At 41.4% G+C, this 20487-nt stretch overlaps 1 protein-coding gene and 1 long non-coding RNA gene across 2 annotated transcripts in view; both read right to left on the bottom strand.

Moving 5' to 3' along the window:
* LOC105467818 (RNA binding fox-1 homolog 1) overlaps nucleotides 1–20487 on the bottom strand; it is a 2482591-nt gene that overhangs the window by 1157019 nt on the left and 1305085 nt on the right.
* Nucleotides 14347–20487, bottom strand: part of LOC139359727 (uncharacterized) — a 210872-nt gene continuing 204731 nt past the window's right edge. Inside the window, exon 2 of the long non-coding RNA XR_011616094.1 lies at nucleotides 14347–17131. This is a non-coding gene — a long non-coding RNA (uncharacterized lncRNA). The remainder of the gene's footprint in view (nucleotides 17132–20487) is intronic.

The following is a 20487-nucleotide window of genomic DNA, read 5'->3' as shown; positions in this document are numbered from 1 at the left end:
AGGGGGTAGCTGATGCTTTTTAATTTTTTAAATTTTTAATTAGAAAAGATTGTAACATAGATACCAGGAATATGTAATCTAATAACATACTATACATTTTGTTATATTATGTATAACACAAAACAGAATATACTACCAGACATACTCTATACTATATATTTATAATATATATCTTACACATAATACATTGATACAGACTACATATAATTGTATGTGTGTGTATATATATGTGTGTGTGTGTGTGTATATTTTCTACATACTTTTTGGTATAAATGTACACATGTGCATGTGTATATCACATAATTACACATTTCTGCAACAAAGGGAATATAACAATTTTGTATCTGTTTCCCTTTTCCAAGGATGCCAAAATTCAGAAGGTAAAAGAATGACGAATCAAACCTCAAAATTCCTCAAGCATTCTTGTGCATCATTGTCATCGATGCACACAACACTGGGATAATGGATAACATTTATTCAGCAATTACCATACACCAGGCAAACATCTGAATACTTCGTAGGTAGTATCTCCTTCAATCTTCACCACAAATCCAGGAACTGGGCATTATTATTCCATTTTGCAGATTACATTACTAAGTTTTAGAGAACTATAGAGACTAGCCCAAGGTATCACAGCAATTCCACCCAGAGTCTGTCAGACCCCAAAACTGGGCTCTGATTCGCCGGTCTGATTGGTTTCCTGATATTAGTTATTCTCTTTCCTTTTAAAGAAAAAGGGCTGCCCTACTTCAAATACTTTCATTATTACTCTATTCACTGGTCTAATTCAACTTAAAGGAGGACTTTCAAAGGTATGGATATTTACAAGATGTGTTCTAACTTTTTAAAATGTGGGCATAGCTTAGCCACACACAAGAACATTATTGTCCCAGCAAGAAGCAGTAAGTCATGAAGTGACTGCTTAAGCATAACCTGTTACCAAGCAAAGGTGGGAGGCATGGAAATTCATCCTTTCCTCTCTTGCTGAACTGATAGATGTTCTGAATTGACTGGTAATGGGATATGACTGGAAGATGAGAGGCAAATCCTTCTGAAATCCAAATGACTCTCAGAAATTTAAAAAGCAGACTGGATCCTGAAGGACACTGAGCTGAAGGCTTTTCCCACTCTGAAATGACCAAGGCACTGAGCGAGAAGAACCATCTTGGCAGAATGTGAGATGTAATTGTCATGATAATCACAGTAGCTTTGATGTCCTGGTTGGAAAAGGACCATCTCAGCTGTCCACAACTGCTGCCTTATTATCAATCATCAAAAATGGATACATTATTCATTTTGGCTCTAATCTATTAATAGTCTTATCTGTAGCTGTATGAGCTACACGTTCCCAGGCAAGCTTTTACAGAATTCCATATTTTAAGTGTTCTTAACATCAAGTACCTCCTCTTCAGATCAATTATGTCATAATTTACATTTTAAATGTTATCATTTGATGAATCTATGTGCTACCAGCCTGCAGCCTTCATGAGCCAATAGCTACATGTAATAGCTGTCATTTGCTAAATGGTTACTTATGTTAGACAGTGTAAAATCATTAGATCCTTTAGTCTTCACAATAACTCTGTGAAGTAGCCCTTTATTCCCATTTTACAGGCAGGAAAATTGAGGCATAGAGTTGTTAAACAACTACTCTGAGATCTCACTGGTAGTAAGAGGCAGCCCCTAATTGGACCATCCCAGTAGCAAAGCTCCAACCATGAGGGCAGCAGTCACATACGTATTTACTCATTACATGTGTCCAACACATAGCAGATGCTACATAATATTTGCTGAATTAATGAGAAGCTGTTTATCCTGAGTTGGGCTAGATCTATATAGACATACGGGGAAGCCCCTTGCTTTGTGTTATTCTCGGAAGTTGAGTTCTGTAACCCAAAACTCAGAGCCATTATCACATAAAATGGGTCCAGGTGTGGCAAAATTCCTAGGGCCCCCAAGAGAAACAAAATCCATATCCGCCTCTGCAGTCAGCTGACTGTTCTTTGCTCCTCCAAACTATCAATAGCTACACTCATATTCCCATAAGTGAACACAGCCATACCCAACTGATAACTTGAGTTGCCCAAGTATTCACACCCTCCTTTAGTCTTGTCTGGGAAGAACTCACCAGAATTAAATATTTATTTAGTGCCAGGCATTGTTCTAATGAATGTGAAGTACTGAAGCAAGAATCACAAAACGGTACTCTGTTTCTCAAGAAAGACATAAATTCTCAGAAACTAAAACTGAAGTAGGTACATTCTAAGTATTTTAAGAAGAATAACAATTTCAATGGGGATGCAGAAGAAGAAACTGATTTTGGCTCATGCTGGAAAAAGCTCATGAAGAAGCAAAGAATTAGAAGTATACCATGAAGGCTGGGCATAGTGGCTCATGCCTGTAATCCCAGCACTTTGGGAGGCCAAGACAGAACCACTTGAGGTCAGGAATTCAAGACCAGCTTGGTCAACATGGTGAAACCCCATCTCTACTGAAAATACAAAAATTAGCCAGGCATGGTGGCAGGTGCCTATAATCCCAGCACTTTTGGAGGCCTAGGTGGACAGATTGCTTGAGGCCACAAATTGGAGACCAGCCTGGCCAACGTGGTGAAGCCTTGTCTCTACTGAAAATATAAAAATTAGCCGGGCCTGGTGGCACACGCCTGCAGACCCAGTTATCTGGGAAGCTGAGGCAAGAGAATTGTTGAACCTGGGGGGCGGAGGTTGCAGTGAGCTGAGATCATGCCACTGCACTCCAGCGTGTGCTTGTGTTTCCTTCTGTTTTTGGATTGACCTAAACTCTTTTACTTTGGAGAACCACCCTTGCCCCATTCTACATCTGCCTATTTCATTTAGTTAGAGCTGTATTCCCCTCATTCTTACCTTACTCTGTGGGTCATGAGGCTCGAGATCAGCCACTCAGAAAACTCCAGCCCTACTGCCTACAGAGTTGCTCAGAAGTAGGCACAGGACTCAAATTAGCCAATCAGAACCTTCCCTAGAATTTTCCGCAGTATCTTCAAGAGGATGCTTTCCTCCTCCCTCCTCCCCTCCTCCTCCTCCTTCCTCCCCTCCTCCTCTTCCCTCCTCCCTTATTTGGAGAAAGAGTCTTGCTGTGTTGCCCAGGCATGATCTCAGCTCACTGCAACCTCCAACTCCCAGGTTCAAGTGAATCTCCTGCCTCAGCCTCTTGAGTAGCTGGGATTACAGGTGCCACCACCATGCTCAGCTAATTTTTGTACTTTTAGTAGAGATGGGGTTTCGCCGTGTTGGTCAGGCTGGTCTCAAACTCTGACCTCAAGTGATCTGCCCACCTAGGCCTCCCAAAGTGCTAGGATTACAGGCACGAACCACTGCACCCAGCTGAGTATGCTAACTTCTCAGTGACTATGTGTGGAAGAAACTTGCCAATGCCTGGTACCAAAAGAGGAAGCAGATCTGAGAGAATCAGAGTTCTTGTGACATCAGCCATGCCTGAAGTCTACCCTTTGTGCTTCCCAGTTTTATAATCTAATTCTCTTTTTCCTTGAGCTTATCCGAAACTTTATTCATGTTTCATTTGTATCTTTCTCATCCCTGTGACTCCCTGGAGAGCTTACTTGAAACTCAAAAAAAATTCTTTTTTCACTTGGAACTGAAGGAATTCTGAAGAAATCAATGTGTAAACATCCTTGTAACTTTGTACATTCTAATTCTGTGCTGGTTGTGGCTTCCCTTCTCATAACAAAACCCAGAAAGCCCGAAGAGACACTACAGACCCCCAACAATTTGATATTGAGACCCCCGCCTTTGGAATTCTCATTTCTATTCTTTTAAGCATCACACTGTTTTCTAAACTGCCAAAATAATTCAAATGATCTCGGACACCACAGCTTGTTTGACAGTTGCTGACATCTAGCCAAACAAAACAAAAGTTTACAAGACTGATGGAGATTATAAATAAAGGATTGCAATACCCAAGACTCACAATATTCAAGGCATGTCAGTAAAGTGACATGTTTAACTGGATTAAATGTAACCCAGCCTTCACTATGTGAAATATGTATATCCTTTAAAGAATTGAAGTTAATAGTAGATCCTGCAATTCGTACCACAATGAACAATGTGAGCTTGTCAATAAGAAAATAGATAATAAGGGCTATGATTAAAGGACTTTCAGTGTACATGCCTTGTCATAGGTCTTCTCTACGTTTCCCAGCTAAGGGTCTGTCATAGCCTCGCTGGCAGTCTGGGGTTTAATCAGCATCCTAACTGTGAGAAATGCTGGGAATTAAATACCATTCCTTTCTAGAGTTCAAAGAAGTCACATTTGAAGGCAGAGGTTTAGATGCAAATACGAAAGAGATTTTGAGGGAAAAAAAAATCACACATGGCCAGGAAGCACCCCTGGTCCAAACAAAATGTATCCCAGAGTAGATTTTCTCTAATCTCTGCTTTAGAAAGATCAGCTATCTCGTTTGAAACCTCGAAAAGCGATCACATTTACTATATTTCTAGAAGTCTGTAAGTCATGACTGTTTCTTCCTTTTCCCCTCCCTCAGGAGAGAGAGAAAAAAAGGTGTTATTCTGCCTGCCTTCCAGGAAGATTTCATGAATATCTCAATAACAACAACAAAAAAAGAAAAAAATAACCACAATTTGTCTGTTCTGTTATCAGCAATTAAAGATACTTTATCTAGTTACTATGGAAGATGGCACCATTCGACAATCATCTCTGACAAACTGATCATTATCAGTAATTTATTACCAGTTTCTTAGTTAATTATCCTCAGGAAGGAGAGCAAAAATCATTTGTATAGAAAATAAGTAGTCATTAACAACAGTGGAATTTGTTGGGAATGTGATTATAAATCACCAGCCGGGACTGGTAATGATTCCTAGGAAGAAAGAGGAGGAAGAAAACACAGACACTATATCCAACTTTAGGGAACTATTCTGGGGAAAGAGCATTTTAGAATAAACTTTTTTCCCACCAATTAAAATGAAGAATGGCTTGCCTCTTAGTAAAAGAGTGCCAGACACTTTATTCTCAATGCAGCAGAGTTGGGCAGGGGAAGAACCCATTTCTGCTTCAGCAGGCAGAGCTCGTAATAATACACGCGCTCAGGCACTTTAAAATTCTGCCTCTCCTGGCTAAGCTCACTTTGAGCCAAGAAAAAGGGCCCCACGTCACTCTTTGAAAGTTAATTGAATCTATGGACCACGCTTTGACTTAAAGGTTTGAAAACTGTCTGGTCCACAAACCAAGCGTGGACTTAGGAGGCAAGATCTGTATTTGAACTTGTTATTGCCAATTGCAAGCTCAGAATCTTTGGGCCTATTATGGAGCCTGTGATCCCATTTGTGAAAATGGAATAGGATATGTATCTGCTAGGGGTTAAGCCATGTCCCCTCAAAAAGACATAAACCTTTAACCAGGATATCTATCTGCTAGGGGTTAAGCCATGTCCCCTCAAAAAGACAGATAAACCCTTAACCTCAGGTACCTGGTAATGTGACCTTGTTTGCAAATAGAATCTACAGAAAGGAATCAAATGAAGATGAGGTCAGTAGGGTGGACCTGTCCTTATAAGGAGAAATGTGGACACAAAGACAGACATAGACAGAAGGAAGATGATGTGAAAACACCCAGGGAGAATGCCACATGACAATGGAAGCAGACAGAGGTGCTATGGAGCTGCCAATCACAATATGCCAGAGATTGCTATCACACCAGGAGTCAAAAGAAGCAAGGCAGAATTCCCCTAAAGGTTTCAGAGGGAACATGACTCAGCTGACACCTTGACTTTGGGCTCCTTGGCCCAGAATGGTGAGGCAATAAATTTCTGTCATTTTTAGCCACCCAGTTTGTGATACTAACTAATACACTATCTTACAAGGTCTTTGTGCAGATTAGGCAAGGAAGGGCTTAGAATGTACTCGGGAGAAAGTCTGACAGGTGATATGAGTGACATGAAAATGCTTGCTCAAGAGCTTCATAAATGATGACCCTACCTAGACAAACAATACGTTTTTAGACCAAGCTTGTCCAACCGATGGCCCACAGGTCACGTGTGACCCAGGATGCCTTTGAATGTAGCTTAACACAAATTCATAAGCTTTCTTAAAACATTATAATATTTTTCTGTGATTTCTTAAATAGTTCATCAGCTATTGTTAGTGTTCGTGTATTTTACGTAGAGTCCAAGACAATTCTTCTTCTTCCAATGTGGCCCAGAGAAGCCAAAAGATTGGATATCCCTGTTTTAGACAACAGTACACAGAGAGTGTCTACCATGTGCAATACTCAAGTTGAGAGAGCTTTAGGCTTGGCATCAGACACTTGGGATTCAGACCCTATTCTTCCATTTCCAAGTTTTCACCACAGTCGGCTTTGGACTACTCTTCTATAGCTTTGAAGCCGTCCAGTATATGCCTTTCTCGCAAAGCCGCCACAAGCCTGAAGTTGGAAAATGCACATTATATAAGCCCTTTGTAGTCTGAAGCACCTTTTATTCAGCAATGCCACTAAGATGGGTTCTGGGGACACCATGGTGAGTAACTTAACAAGCACCATGCCAATGAATCTGCAATTAGTCCAGTGAGATCTTTGGGGGTGGCGAGCAGTTATTGGAGGGATTGGGAATTGCCTTTCTGCAGAATCTAAACTGAGATGTGACACAAGAGTGGGCCTTGCCAAGTGACCATGACCCGAGGCACCCTCTGGCAGAAGGAGAGGTACACGTCTCCAGGGCTGGAACAGAAATGACATGGAGGACAGTGTGTTGAAAGCCCTAGGAATAATGACCTGGAGAGAAAGAGAGAGAGAGGGGTGGGAGAGGAAGGCAAGAGGCCAGATGAAACGGGGATTACAGGCCAAGTTATCAATTTTTATTTTACATTTGGGTTTTTATTCAAGGGTAGGAGGGGGGAAAGATGGGGCAAGGTAACCTGATTTGAATATTAAAAGGATCAACCTATCACAAAAAGATTGGATCTGAAGGCAAGGAAAAGAGGGAGACCAGTTAGGAGGCTTGCAGTCCAGACGCAGGTAGTTTCGATTAAAGTGGCAATAATGGCGCTAGGGAAAAAGTGCGCAGATTTTTAGATATCGTTTGGAGGAAAGCCATTATTATTACTTTTATCTCTTAATTTAATTCAACTCAGTCCTATTGGAATGCCTTCTGTCACTTCCCTGACAGATGGTCAGCCTATAAAAAAAAGATTCATTAGTTTAAACTGAATAACCTATGCTTAATCACCCTTTCCCTCATCCTCTATATGAAAATAAACTCTTAACTAATAATCATAAAAAGCAGACACGTGCAAACAATGGTCCTGGGCAAAGGTAACGGATTCCAAGTTGGATCAAGCCCCATCATAATATCGTTGGTAGTGGGTGCCCTTCGCTGACTAATCTACGTGCTCAGCATCATTTAATTTTCACAATATCTTTGAGAGAGGAGTATTATCTCCATGTGACAAAGACGGAAACTGAGGTTTGAAAAGGCAAACTTATACAGAGACCCACAGTTAGCATGGGGTGGATACGCAGTAAGTAAAACTGAAGGTATGATCCTCAAATCCATCAAATCTCTTCTATGGACCCATGAAGTTAATGAAAAGAGCATTTGAATCAATAAGATCGAATGCTAAGAGAAAACAATATGAAGAGTTGCGTATACTCAATCATGAAGAGATCAGAGTTGAATTCGCATGAACAATTTCCTATGAGGTCCTATCAAACAGTAAATTACAGTGCCTCCCGGAACATCCGTTCTCCTAAGCTGGACAGCAAAGCCAAGAACTAATTTAGGTACAAATGTTTGCCAGGTGTTCCTCAGATTGGAAGAGGGGAAAAGAGGCTTTCCTACCATTGGTGACACTTCTGCTACGGTCTAGATATGCTTGATTTGAATCCATTCAAGTTCTGAGGTTCATTTCTTGCAACCACACCTGTGGCGGCCCAGAAATACCTCTTTCTCTGCCAAGTGTGGTCCAAGTACCACAAAATGAATGCGTGTTCAACAGGGCCTGTTGCCCCCAAATGAGCACCGTGGAAGTTACTGCGTTGAATGTACTGGTGCTGGGGATGCAAAGACGGGTAAGATATTCTCCCATCTCAAGCAGCTCATGGGCCAGATGGCACACGAGAGGGACCCAGCAGAGCACCTCAGGTACTTTTTAATATCTGACAAACAAAAGAAATCAGAGACAAGGTGCTTTCAACATCTCTCCTCTTTATACCTTTCTTAGATTTAAAAGCAAAATGCCCTTATAATTCTCATCCTCCAAATGCCAAGACGGCCTTTCTATCTTGTGTTATCCTTCCTGGGTTCTTCTTCTTTTCTTCTTCTTCTTCTTTTGTTTTCATGCAGGCGTATCTGGAAAGATGCAGCTTCTTCCCCCAGGGTAGACTCTGTGGTGACACTTCAGAAGACTTGTCTTACAAAGGTTTGGAAAGAGATTCTAACCCTCTAAGATGCTTCTCTGTGAACCCCAGGGAAAGATTTTCACATAATCCTGTAGGTTCTCCTCTCTCCTCCCCTACCAAGGTGCCTCTTTCCAACCAGGCAAAAATCATCCAGGATGGTAGAGCATCTAAGTAGAAAACAAAACAAGAACAACAACAACAAAAAAACCCCAAAGCAGCAGTAAAGGCCTTCTTGGAGCCACAGTAAGGTATAAAAAGTGCAAAGCTCAAAATGCAGGAGGAAAGGTCTGAGAGAGAAAAGAAATGGGTTCCTAAGCTGAGCCACATGTCAGAGTCAAGAAAGAAAATGTCTTTGCAAACAGGCTTGACCCAGGCCAACCCAATAAAGGTGCATAGAGTCTCAGGGGTCTCTGTCCTTCCATTGTGTCAAGTCACAAGCAGTAAAGAGTCTCAAGGAGGGGCAGCTGTTCCAATTCCCAGAGTTGCTGAGCTTACAGCTAAAGGCGGCATGGAGGAGACGCCGTCCGTCCTAAGAATGTTAAACATTAAGTCTAGCACATCTTCTCCCCTCCTGAAGAATCCTGCCATGTTCAACCTAAGGAATGGGGTACAAAGGTGCCACATTTTGAGTGTAACTCTCGTCATCTGCTAAACACGGAGCTTATTTCCATTTGAAATGAACGAAACTATTGATCAAAATTGGCTTGGATGTGATCACTGCCAAAGGATAGCGTGGCCCTGGGGAGGGAGAGTGAGAGAGGAGGAACGATAAAGAGCAGGGCATCCAGGAGCAGAGTGATGCCGCACTGTGAAGACAGACACCCCTTCTAACTGTGACTCAGCACTGTGTGGTCCCCAAGAATGTACCCAGAGGAAGTCAATGCAGGCTGATGAAGTTTACAGTCTTACAAATGACGGTAACTGTGGCACCCAGGAAGGCAGAGCCAGCGACTTAAGACTGTGGTCCCACATAGGGCAGTGGATCATGCGATTACCCACCGAAACACCCTTTCTTAGCTGCAGTCCTTGGACACAGAGGAAAGCACACACAGTGTGAAACCCTCCATTACACCTGCACCCACCCCTGCATTTAGAACACCCCACAATCCAGCCCTGCGTGAAGTGCTACTCAAGAAAGAGAAAAGAAATAGATAAGGATCTGCCCTCTGGTCAGGCATGGCTTATAGATCTCAAGATTATTTTTAAAATAGACGTTCGCAGGGCAAAGTAGTTCACACCTGTAATCCCAGCACTTTGAGAGGCAGACAAAGGAAGATCACTTGAGGCCAGGAGTTTGAGACCAGTCTAGGCAACAGAGCAATACTCTATCTCTAAAGAAAAAAAAAATTATCTGTGTGTGATGGTGTGCATCTGTAGTCCCAGCTACTCGGGAGGCTGAGACGGGAGGTTTGAGGCTGCAGTGAGCTATGGTCATTCTACTGCACTCCAGCAAGGGTGACAGAGCGAGACCAGATCTCTTTAATTTAAAAAAAAAAAAAAAAAAAGAAAGAAAGAAAGAAAAAAAAAAGAGGACATAAATCGATGTGAACACTAGCTATCGCACAGAGCCTGATGCAAACTTCTCTTCGGGTTCATCCGTTCAGATGCTCAAGCTGAACCATTAAAGTTATTAGTAAGTCTTTTTCACTCACCTCTTCCACTAAGTCTAAGGTCCAGTCCTCATCTTTATGTCCAGCATCCTTCTGCTATCATTAGCTCCTGCCCACAGCTACCATCTTAGCAGCTACCATCATCTCTTCTCTGACCTACAGCATTTGTCCAGAATTAATATTCTTGCTCTTCCCACAATTAAATTTCCACCTAGGTGTCACAGAGATTTTTAAAACATAAATCATATCCTATCCCTCCTCTATTTAAAACTCTACAGTGACTTTCCATTGCACTTAGAAAAAATGTTTCCTTCACTATGCCCTGTCTCAGGTACTACTACGTCACCCTGATGTGACACTTGTCATCTTTCTCGGCAGATCGCTGACTTACGTATTCACTGTCTGATCCCTACACTGTGACCAACTCCACGTGAGCAGGGAACCGTCCAGGGTTGGTCACTGCCATAACCTCTGTTTAGAACAGAGTCTGGCATTGGGTAAGTGCGCCATAAATACTTGTTACATGCATGAATGAACACCAGAGCCCCCCATTTCTACAATTGGGAGGTTGAATATCTTGATGTCAAAGTTCCTTCCCGGGCTATTCCAGGAGAGACTGCGGTCTGTCTCCCTTCAGAGCCTAAGACAGGAGGACCTAGAGCCACTACTGCATGGACTGAAAGAGTTCTCTTCTGTGTCCTACTACGAACTCAGCGTGAAAACTTAGGTTATTTTCCCTCTCTGAACCAGAGGTTTCTTTTACGTGGAAATATCTTAGAGCTTTTCCATCTCTAAAAGTAGCATTGTCCTAGGATCCCTCTTTATACGAGAACTTGATTCACTCATGCTTGCTCTTCATGCTGCTTTGCCATGTGGAAATGTCCTGGGGGCTGTGGGCAGGAATTTCCTCTGCTAGCAGATAATCACAGACCTCAACTCCAAGAAGTCAGAGAAGCGACATTTTAATGGATTTATAATGGAGAAATATGATGAATATAATCTGAGATAAAGTAATCCACGGATAGTTTCACTAGCAAAACAAACAAACAAACAAACAAAAAACTACAGCTAGGGTAAGATAAGCTGGTCTTTTTAAAGAGTTATTTTAAATGAATAATTAGATAAGCTAATAAAACTTAAAATCTGAATATGTTTAAAGCATTGTATAAGAATTTGTCAACACAGTCATCACAGATTTGGCGTTCTTGAAATTTCTGGACAGAGAATGAGTTTCATTTTTTGTTTGTTTGTTTGTTTGTTTTGAGATGGAGTCTCACTCTGTTGCCGGGCTGGAGTACAGCAGTGCACTCTAGGCTCACTGCAACCTCCGCCTCCCGGATTCAAGCGATTCTCCTGCCTCAGCCTCCCAAGTAGCTGGGACTACAGGTGCATGCCACCACACCCAGCTAATTTTTGTATTTTTTGGTAAAGATGGGGTTTTACCATGTCGGCCAGGATAGTTTCGATCTCCTGACCTTGTGACCCACCCACCTCAGTCTCCCAAAGTACTGGGATTACAGGCGTGAGCCACCACGCCAGGCCTGAGTTTTTTTTTTTTTATAGCCAGCCAGCCGGCTAGCTTATATCATGGCTATCTATGAATAAAGAACAATTGAGGGAGAATTGCATACATTTTAAGGCCAAAACCTACTTTCGAGAATGTGAAAGTAATGAAGAATCATTACCATAAAAATAGACCTCAGAGTCACAAATAGGATTCCCCAAGCCACATACAGAATCAGGTCACTATGCTAAAAAAACATGGGTTCTGCAACTGACAGAGGGCAGCCTGCTTCTCTATTTCATCAAAGTCAAGTCACCTGAGGCCCTACCCAGGACAGAGACTGTTGAACTGCAGGGTTGCTGTATACACCTGAAAGCAGCAAAGTTCCCTTTCTCTTAAGACATTGTTAATTTTTTTCATTCTTAGGCTGGCTATCCATGGGTAAAACCATTTAAAATTACCCTGCCTTAGTGGAGAAGGTTTAAAAGTTCATGCAGAAGCAGAAAGACAGCTTGTAGGAAGGCAATGAGATAATTCTAAAGAGTGTGTGTGTGTGTGTGTGTGTGTGTTTAAAAGAAGTGTAGTGTGCAAATAGACCCAAACTATGTAATAGAGTAAAACCTAGGACAGCAGTAACCATGATAATGATACAATAACAGCCAGGGTTGATACGGAATGCTGCTGTGTGCCAGATGCTATGCTAAATGCTTTCCTGCATTATCTTATTAAACCATTAGCCATTTCTGTAAGTACTACTCCATGATTTATTTGGGAAAACAGAGGCACAGGGAAATTGAAGGACTTGCCCATGTTTATGCACACTACCAAGTGGCATAATTAGAGTTTAAACCTTTATCTGCCTCCATCATACTGCCCAATGATTCCAGCAGACGTTTCCCACCAAGGAGAAGAACAGTCAGAGCACAGGCAAATTTTTTTTTTTTTTTGGCACCAAATATCATCAACTGTTCTTTCTGCTGGGGTCAAAGGAGTCAGCCTTGTGCAGACAGCAATGGAGAGGGACTTTTATTCAAGTCATATAGGACATCCCACATGAGACAGTAAAAATATCACTGGAATGACATAGTACCTGGAGTAAAAGCACCAACCAACCAACCAACAACTCTTACAGTTTCCAACCTGGCACCAGCTAAGAACAGACAATGGTAAAATCACTAGAATGAGGAGATAATTCCTTGCATCTAAAATAGTAAGTTTGGCACCATTTTACATTGGCTACTGAATGGATACAGGACAAAGAACCATATATTAGCAAACAAGACAGAGGCCCTGGAAGAAGCTATGCAAAAAACCAACCAGGAGCTGGAAAAGGGCAAATACATTCAGTTGTCGAAAGTGAGTGAGAATTCTGCGTTTACCTTGGTTTAACTCTCAAACTGTTTTCCACAGCAGGCGTGCCATTTTGCATTCTTACCAGCAATATTTGAGAGTTTCAGTTTCTCCATGCCCTGGACAACACTTGTTACCTTCTGTTATTACTTGTCATCCTAGTGGGTGTGACATGACGTCTCCTTGTGGTTTTGATTTGCATTTTTCTGTTTTTTTGTTTTGGTTTTTTTATTGTTGTTTTTTAGATAGGGTTTTCCTCTGTTGCCCAGGCTAGAGTGCAATGCCTCAATCACCACTCACTGCAGCCTCGGCCTTGCAGGCTGATGTGATCCTCCCACCTCAGCCTCCCACGTAGCTGGGACGACAGATATGTGCCACCACACTCAGCTAATTTATTTTTATTTTTTGTAGAGATGAGGCCTCCCTGTGTTGCTCAGGCTGACATAAAACTCTTATGTTCAAGGACTCTTTCTGCCTCGGCCTCCCAAAGTGCTGGGATTACAGGTGTGAGCCACCACGCCTGGCCTGATTTGCATTTCTCTAATGACTAATGGTGCTGAGCATATTTCCACGAGCTTATTGGAGGTGATCATTGCACAGCATTGTGAATCTACTAATGTCCTTAAATTGCACACTTTATAATTCACATAATTTTATATTATTTATATTACATATTTTATATTATGTAACATATCTATATTTTATATTATCTGAATTTTACCTGAACACAAAGTTTGAAAGTATAAATATAAACAAAGATAGAATTAATCTGCAAGCCACTGTACAGTTCCCAGGATATCATTTAAAAAAAAAAAATCTTGCTCTTTAGGTTACTTCTTCCATTCAGCTATAATTCCTACAGATAATGATTTAACTCCATTTAAATATGTTTTTTTTCCTATATATAAAGAAAATCACTCCTGGATATGTAAACGGTTTCCTGAATTTCAGTTACCAGTGAGCACTATTTAGTGGTCTTCAGTTCAAACTACATTATTTTCTCTTGTCTGCTACAAAACCTTAAGGAATGGCCTTAGGTACTCAATTAATATTTGTGAGAGGTTTATAATGATGAAGATGTAAAAAGCTCCAGACATTACACTCCAGACAAATAAACTGTGTTTCAGGGCAACAGTCCATGAGCAGTACAGGCATTTCAGCATGGTCTCTGAAATCATACTGCCTGGGTTCAAATTTCACGGAGTGTCAGCGTTGCAACTTGATCACATCACTAAACATCTGTAAGCTTATAGCCCCTCAACTGTGTAATGGAAGCATTGTGCCTAGCTATACTGCTGTGAGTGTTAAATAATACAGGCGTGGCTCCATTTATGTTAGCTATTCTATATCTACCCAATTCATCCAAAATTGTAAGCTATTTCATTTCTCCTCTGGATGCAATTATATTGCAGAGGCATCCACATACAAATACATTTCTGTTGTTTAACACCCTATAACAGATTGCTGTTCATAGTGTGGTGCATGAACCAGCATCAGGAACATCACCTAGAAGCTTGTTAGAAGTGCCGGATCTCAGGCTCTACCCAGACCAATGAAACAGAATATGCATTGTAGGAAGATTCCTGGAAAGATCCCTGTGCTCACTAAAAGCTTGAGAAGCACTGGTATGGAACACTGGAAGGAAAGTTCATTAGAGCATGTTTCCTATACCACAGCTGAGAGGACCTATAGCTATTCTTCCTACAATAGGCAGGACTGTACATTTGGTTTCTTCCCCCAGAAAAGACAATGGATACGGAAGAATCCCCCTCAGATTAGTAGAGTATTAGAAGAAACAAAATTTACTTTGTATATTCATAATTTAGATATGTCATACCCTCTTCTCCAAAGTATCCTAAGATTCTGACAATGTTACTGTTATTTAACTCCCATGAGTAAAATAAGCCACAGGAATGCACCACTGAACTTGGCCATGACAGATCAATGTTAGTAACTTCTTGGATTGTTAATCTCTCTTTAATCTTTTAAAACTCTTTCCACTTGGGAGCCATCTTAACTTGTTGGGTCTAAGACACCTACTATAAAAATCTGAAGATATCATAGCAATCCAAGAGACCTCACAAGCCATACTACCTGAAGAAACACTGCTGTTTGCTGCCAACTATAATTAGACTTATCACACTTCAAGAACAGAAGGAAAATTAGAAAGAAAAAAAACCTCCTGGGCCCCCCATCGTCCTTTTGTGACAGAGCTAATTTAAAATGCAGTACATCATCAAAGCCACATTACTCTGATGATATGGAATTTATGAGGGATGTCCCACATCATATTACACATTAACTTGAAGTCAACAGGGGAGGACAATAGGGGGCAGAAATTAGAATGTGCAAAACATTTGGAGTCAATTGAATCTGCTCAATTGCATGCTGGTAAAAACATAAATTGCAAAGTGATATCTATTTTTTTTTCCTTCCTACAAGATTTGCTGGAGACAGTGAAAGTTTTGAAAGACTCTTGAGGATACTAGAGATTTATCTGAAGTCCAAGGAAGCAAGTACGTTTATAATTCAAGACTTTTGGGTTGCATGTATACAAGAGGTAGATTGTAGTCCTGTGATGACTGTGGTCTTGTGATGATTTGTGTAAATCACCTGGGTATCAATGTTTACTAAGCATTGGTGATTACTATTCCTGTATCACCTCTGCTATGAATAAGATGTCCATTCCCAACGGCATGAAAAGCGTGAATCACACATCTCCGTTTTGTGGATAGCCTAGAGATAGATATATATATGAAGTCATTGGATAGAAACTAAAGAGTCATCTTAGTGGGTCAAAGATTAAGGTAAGTGTCATCTCTAGAGGGAGACTGCAGTAAAAGGGAAGAAATTGAAAAATAAATACAAACTTAAAAATCTATATTGCCACTACTGAGGAAAAGAGAACGGAGAGGGAGAAACTGAGCTTGTGTAACATATAAAAATAGGCAGTGACTAATTAAATACACATATATTGGTTGTGATAGCCCCAGAGAAAGAGGATTTGCTCGAAGGGCTGTGGCTTAAAGCCTCAAAAATGTCCATGGGTCAGGATCCTGGTCTTTACAGGAAGCCTGGAGCAACGGTTGATGGATTGGATCATTCACTGAATCATTCAATCATTCACTGAAGCATCTGTCACAGCCATTTACATGTGCTAAAGATACATTGATGAATAAACCTGACATGCGAACAACCCTCATGGAGCTTATAGGGAATGGGAGTGAAAACGCTGAGCTGATGGTTTTGGGATGTTGGGTGGTATGAAAAGAAAAATGAATCAGTTTATGAAAGAAAACCCTTAGGGTTCTGATGTGGTTTAGAGTGGCAGGGCTTGTGAGACTCCCAGTGAGTCTCTGTCCATGACAATTATCCCACACTGACCTCATACCCAGAGGAGCTTCAAAGTCAATCTCTGGGTTCACTTTTTCCAGGGTGATCCCTCAATTTCTCCATCAGACTTAACTTTAGACAGAGCTCTGGCTGGAAAGAAGGTGACCAACTCTCCCAGTTGGCTTAGAACAGAGGGTTTTCCCAAGACACAAGACTTTGAGTGCTCACACAGAAAAAGTCCCAGACAAACCAGGACACATTTTCCACTCTAACTGCAATTGTTCACTCCTGCCTTGTTCCCATGGAATTTCATCCCAACCACGGTCCCCACTTGATTTTTGCCGCAGGATGTGGAATTCAATGCTATAGCAGACCTGTGTCATGAATGACCGTCCTTCCTTCAAACACCCTTTGTATTTGCAGAAAGCTCATACCTCCTGCTACAGAAGCCAAACAAGTTTTCTATATGTTGAATACACACATATGACCAGGCTGGACCATTAGGATATGCCTCATTGGACTTCTCATTTTCATTCATGTGTAATTACATGAACTGCACAGATCTTAAGTGTAGAGTTCTATGGCGTTTTGCCAACACACATATATACATGAACCAATACCCCAGTCAAAGTGCAGAGAAATGCCATCTCCTTAGAAAATTCCTTTCTCCCTCTTTGCATTCTGTGCTCCTCCCCCAGAAAAAATGCAAAGGAAGTACTTTTATAATCCAATATTTTTTTTATTGCATTAATACAAAAGGTAGATTGTGGTCTTGTGATGATTTGTGTAAATCATCTGGGTATCAATATTTACTAAACATTTGGTGATTAATACTCCCGTATCACCTCTGCTACGAACAGGATGTCCTTTCCCAATGGCATGAAAAGCATGATTCACACATCTCCGTTTTCTGGATAGCCTAGAGATAAATATATATGAAGTCTTTGGGTAGAAACTGAAGAGGTATCTTAGTGGGTGAAAGACAATCACTATCCTGATTTCTATCCCCATAGGCCAATTTCTCCTGTTTGTCAGCTTCATAAAACCAGAACCATAAAGCATGGACTCTTTGGTGGATAACTTCTCTTGCTGAGTATAATGTTATACACACGCACGCATGTGCGCGCGCGCGCACACACACACACACACATACACTGATGTCCTTGTCAGCAATTCATTTCTGTTTATTGGTGGATAACATTCCATTGAGTGACTATACAACTTACTTATGCATTCATTTATTGATGGATGCTTGGGTAACTTCCCTTTTTTCTTCTTTTGCCATGGTAAATAAACGTGCAATGAGCATCCCTGAAGAAGTCTTTATGTGCAGATATGTTTTCATTTCTCTTAATAAAATATTTAAGTCCAGAGCCACAGCTCTTTGTATGTGTATATATGTGTGTATATATATATGTGTGTGTATATATATAACATATATATTGTTATATTTCCTCCTTGCAACTTGAATTTTCATTCTCTTAATGTCTTTTTATCGGACAAAGTTTTTAATTTTGAGGAAGTCTGTCAAACTTCTCTTTTATGTCTAGTACTTACTGTGTTTTATCTGGGAAAATGTTGACCATGCTCAGTTTTCAAAGGCAGATGTTTATGTTTCCTTCCAGGGGCTTTCAAGTGTTTGCTTTTGTAGTCAGGTCTGCAAACTACCTTCAGTTAATTTTTGTCTATGATGGAAAATATGGATCTGAGTTAAATTTTTCCATTCCAGCATCCAGTAGGTCCAGGATTATTTGTTGAAAAGACTTGCTTTTCCTCCTCAAATTGCACTGGTGCTTTTGTAAGAAAAAAAAAATCACTTGACTCTGTATGTTACCATAGGTCTTGGGTCTTAAGGGGCTAGCTAAAAGCATGAGATCAATCGAGCACCATCCCTGGAGGCTGTGTCAAGTGTAGAGTCCAGAACCACGGCTTTGTGTCCAGGAGTACGGATGCTGGTGGTGCCACGTGGCAGTGATCACAGGGCTGGTAGCAGCATCCTTAGCAGGGAGTTTCTACGCAGGGATACTAATGGTACCTTCATCCCTTGTGTCTATTTTCCCAACCAGGTTCTCAAATTTTCCTGATACTGCATTTTCCCCAAAAGCATTCAAATCAAATTACCATTTGCACAGGTTACTTAGAAAAGATCTCTATTGCAGACAATCAAGAATCCCGTATCAGTACAGTTGGTCTGTCCACACACTTAATATCAGCGTCTCATCTAGTTCCACGGTTTGGCTTTCCTTTTCCTGTACTGGTGTTGACAGTTCTCAATTCCTGCCATCTAGCACGTGGCCAACCTAGGATGCTCCTGGCTATGCCAAGTTTGCTTTACAACACAGAGCATGTGATGCATCAGAAGTAAGGTCAATCTTCTTAGGACTCATTCCCAAGGAGCCAGGATAACTTCCAGTAATCACAATGTTCCACAGGGACACTGGGAGACTGTCCTTTATACAGGTAGAAAGTGAGAGGAAAGTGACCAGTGGTGTTGGTGACACCGGCAGTCAAGGGGCCAGAGAAGGGTCTTCAATTCACATGGAAAGTCTGAGATCTTTGCCTTCTCACACTGCACAATGTGTACACGCTAGGAGCAGAGAGAGACGGTAACACAGGCGTGGGGACGGTAACTGCACTAAAAAGACAATAAAAATAAAAATAAAAATAAAAAACTAAGCTCAGACAAATGGGAATGGAGTCCAATGCAACTGTCCAGGAAAGGAATCCAGAGCAGAAAAGTGCACAGTCCACAGTATGCCCATGCAGGAAGAAATCTCAAGAAGAGACGGTCACCAGGAAGCAGAGCAAACTGCACGACTGCTCTACAGGAATGATCTCCATAAAGGGGATGGGAGAGTGAGGGAGATGAACGTTTAAAGGGTACAGAGAAAGCAGCACAGACCTGATACAAACAATGTTTAATAAACATCGCCTTAAAGCAGGAGGTAACTGGAGGGTCCTCCATACATTCAAGAAATGGGAAAACAGTAATGGTCTCTGAGGGCCATACTGGAGTGGAGTCTAGGGCAACTTGGAAACCCTCCACGCGAGAGGACAGACATTGACCTTCTCCATGAAAAGGAACTGCGGATTGCTTCTTGTTGGTAACTGCTTCCTTTTCCTAAGAGTACCCAAGAGAAGTTACAGCTCCCCCATTTTACACAGCCTTTGTAAGACCATACATTGGGTACTTTGCCTTCCCACTCTGGAAGACGAAGAGTTTCCTAAAGGCACTTTCTGTCACACCCTAGCTCTCCCTGCCAGGGTGGACTCACGAAGGGGAGGTATTGCCTAAGTCTGGCCAATGGGATGTGCTCTTCTGGGATCTAGAACCGGAGCAGAATGAAAGATGGACAGAAGACTTAGATGGAATTCATTTCTTCCCATGGCGGAGACCTCACAGTGGCCTGGTGCCTGCCATGCTACCAACGCTGCTTTTTCAGCCACCTCTGAATTTTGTAAACTCATTGACTACTGCTAATAAATATTCTTTTTGCTTAATGTAGGGGGGGAATTGGTTTCTGTTGCTTGCAACCAATGAGCCTTAATTGGTCCACAAAGTTGACACTGTCCCTGTAATTAACTGCAGTGTTTCATTTCGCTCCTTTGTAAATTGGGTTGATACTCATACACGAAGGATAATTACTTTGTTCTCATGTAATCCCTTTTGATGTTAAAAATCTCCATTAAGAAGCCCTGTTTGGGTCCATGAGAAACTCTCTCTACCTCCTAGAAAGGCAGGACAAGGGCTACTAGACCACAAATGCTCTGAGAATGGGTCATTCATTACAATGATATATGGAAAATTAAGGATACTTTATTGAAATCCTAGTGAGCTGTTCTGAAACAACAGGTATTTTCCAAAAGCCAATGGTATTAAAATTAAAAACTATGAAAAGTAAAAATTTTTCACCATGTTTTCATGTTCATAAGAGCCTGTCCTATATGCAATTATAATCAGGACAGCCGCAGGCCTTAGCAGCAATCTAGCAATGAGTAAGATGTCTTAAGAAAACTGATCCTATGTCTGAGAGCTCTGGTACCCGCTTCTGAGCTCACCCACAAAGCCACGAGTCCACGCTAAGTGAAGCACTTGCAAATACCAGAGACTCCTGCAACAAGGGAGGTTGAAATGTCTTTCCCCAGTTAGAAGTCTACTGACACAGCAAACTTGATGGGTGTCTCAGAGATGTCCCTGAGCACCAGAGAAAAATAGAATTTGGGGAAAACTGGGGGCAGGGTGGGAATAACGGAAGCAGGGGAACAACCTGCATC

Source organism: Macaca nemestrina, chromosome 18 (genome assembly GCF_043159975.1).
Source record: "Macaca nemestrina isolate mMacNem1 chromosome 18, mMacNem.hap1, whole genome shotgun sequence".
NCBI lineage: Eukaryota > Metazoa > Chordata > Mammalia > Primates > Cercopithecidae > Macaca > Macaca nemestrina.
This window is presented reverse-complemented; position numbering and strand designations above follow the sequence as displayed.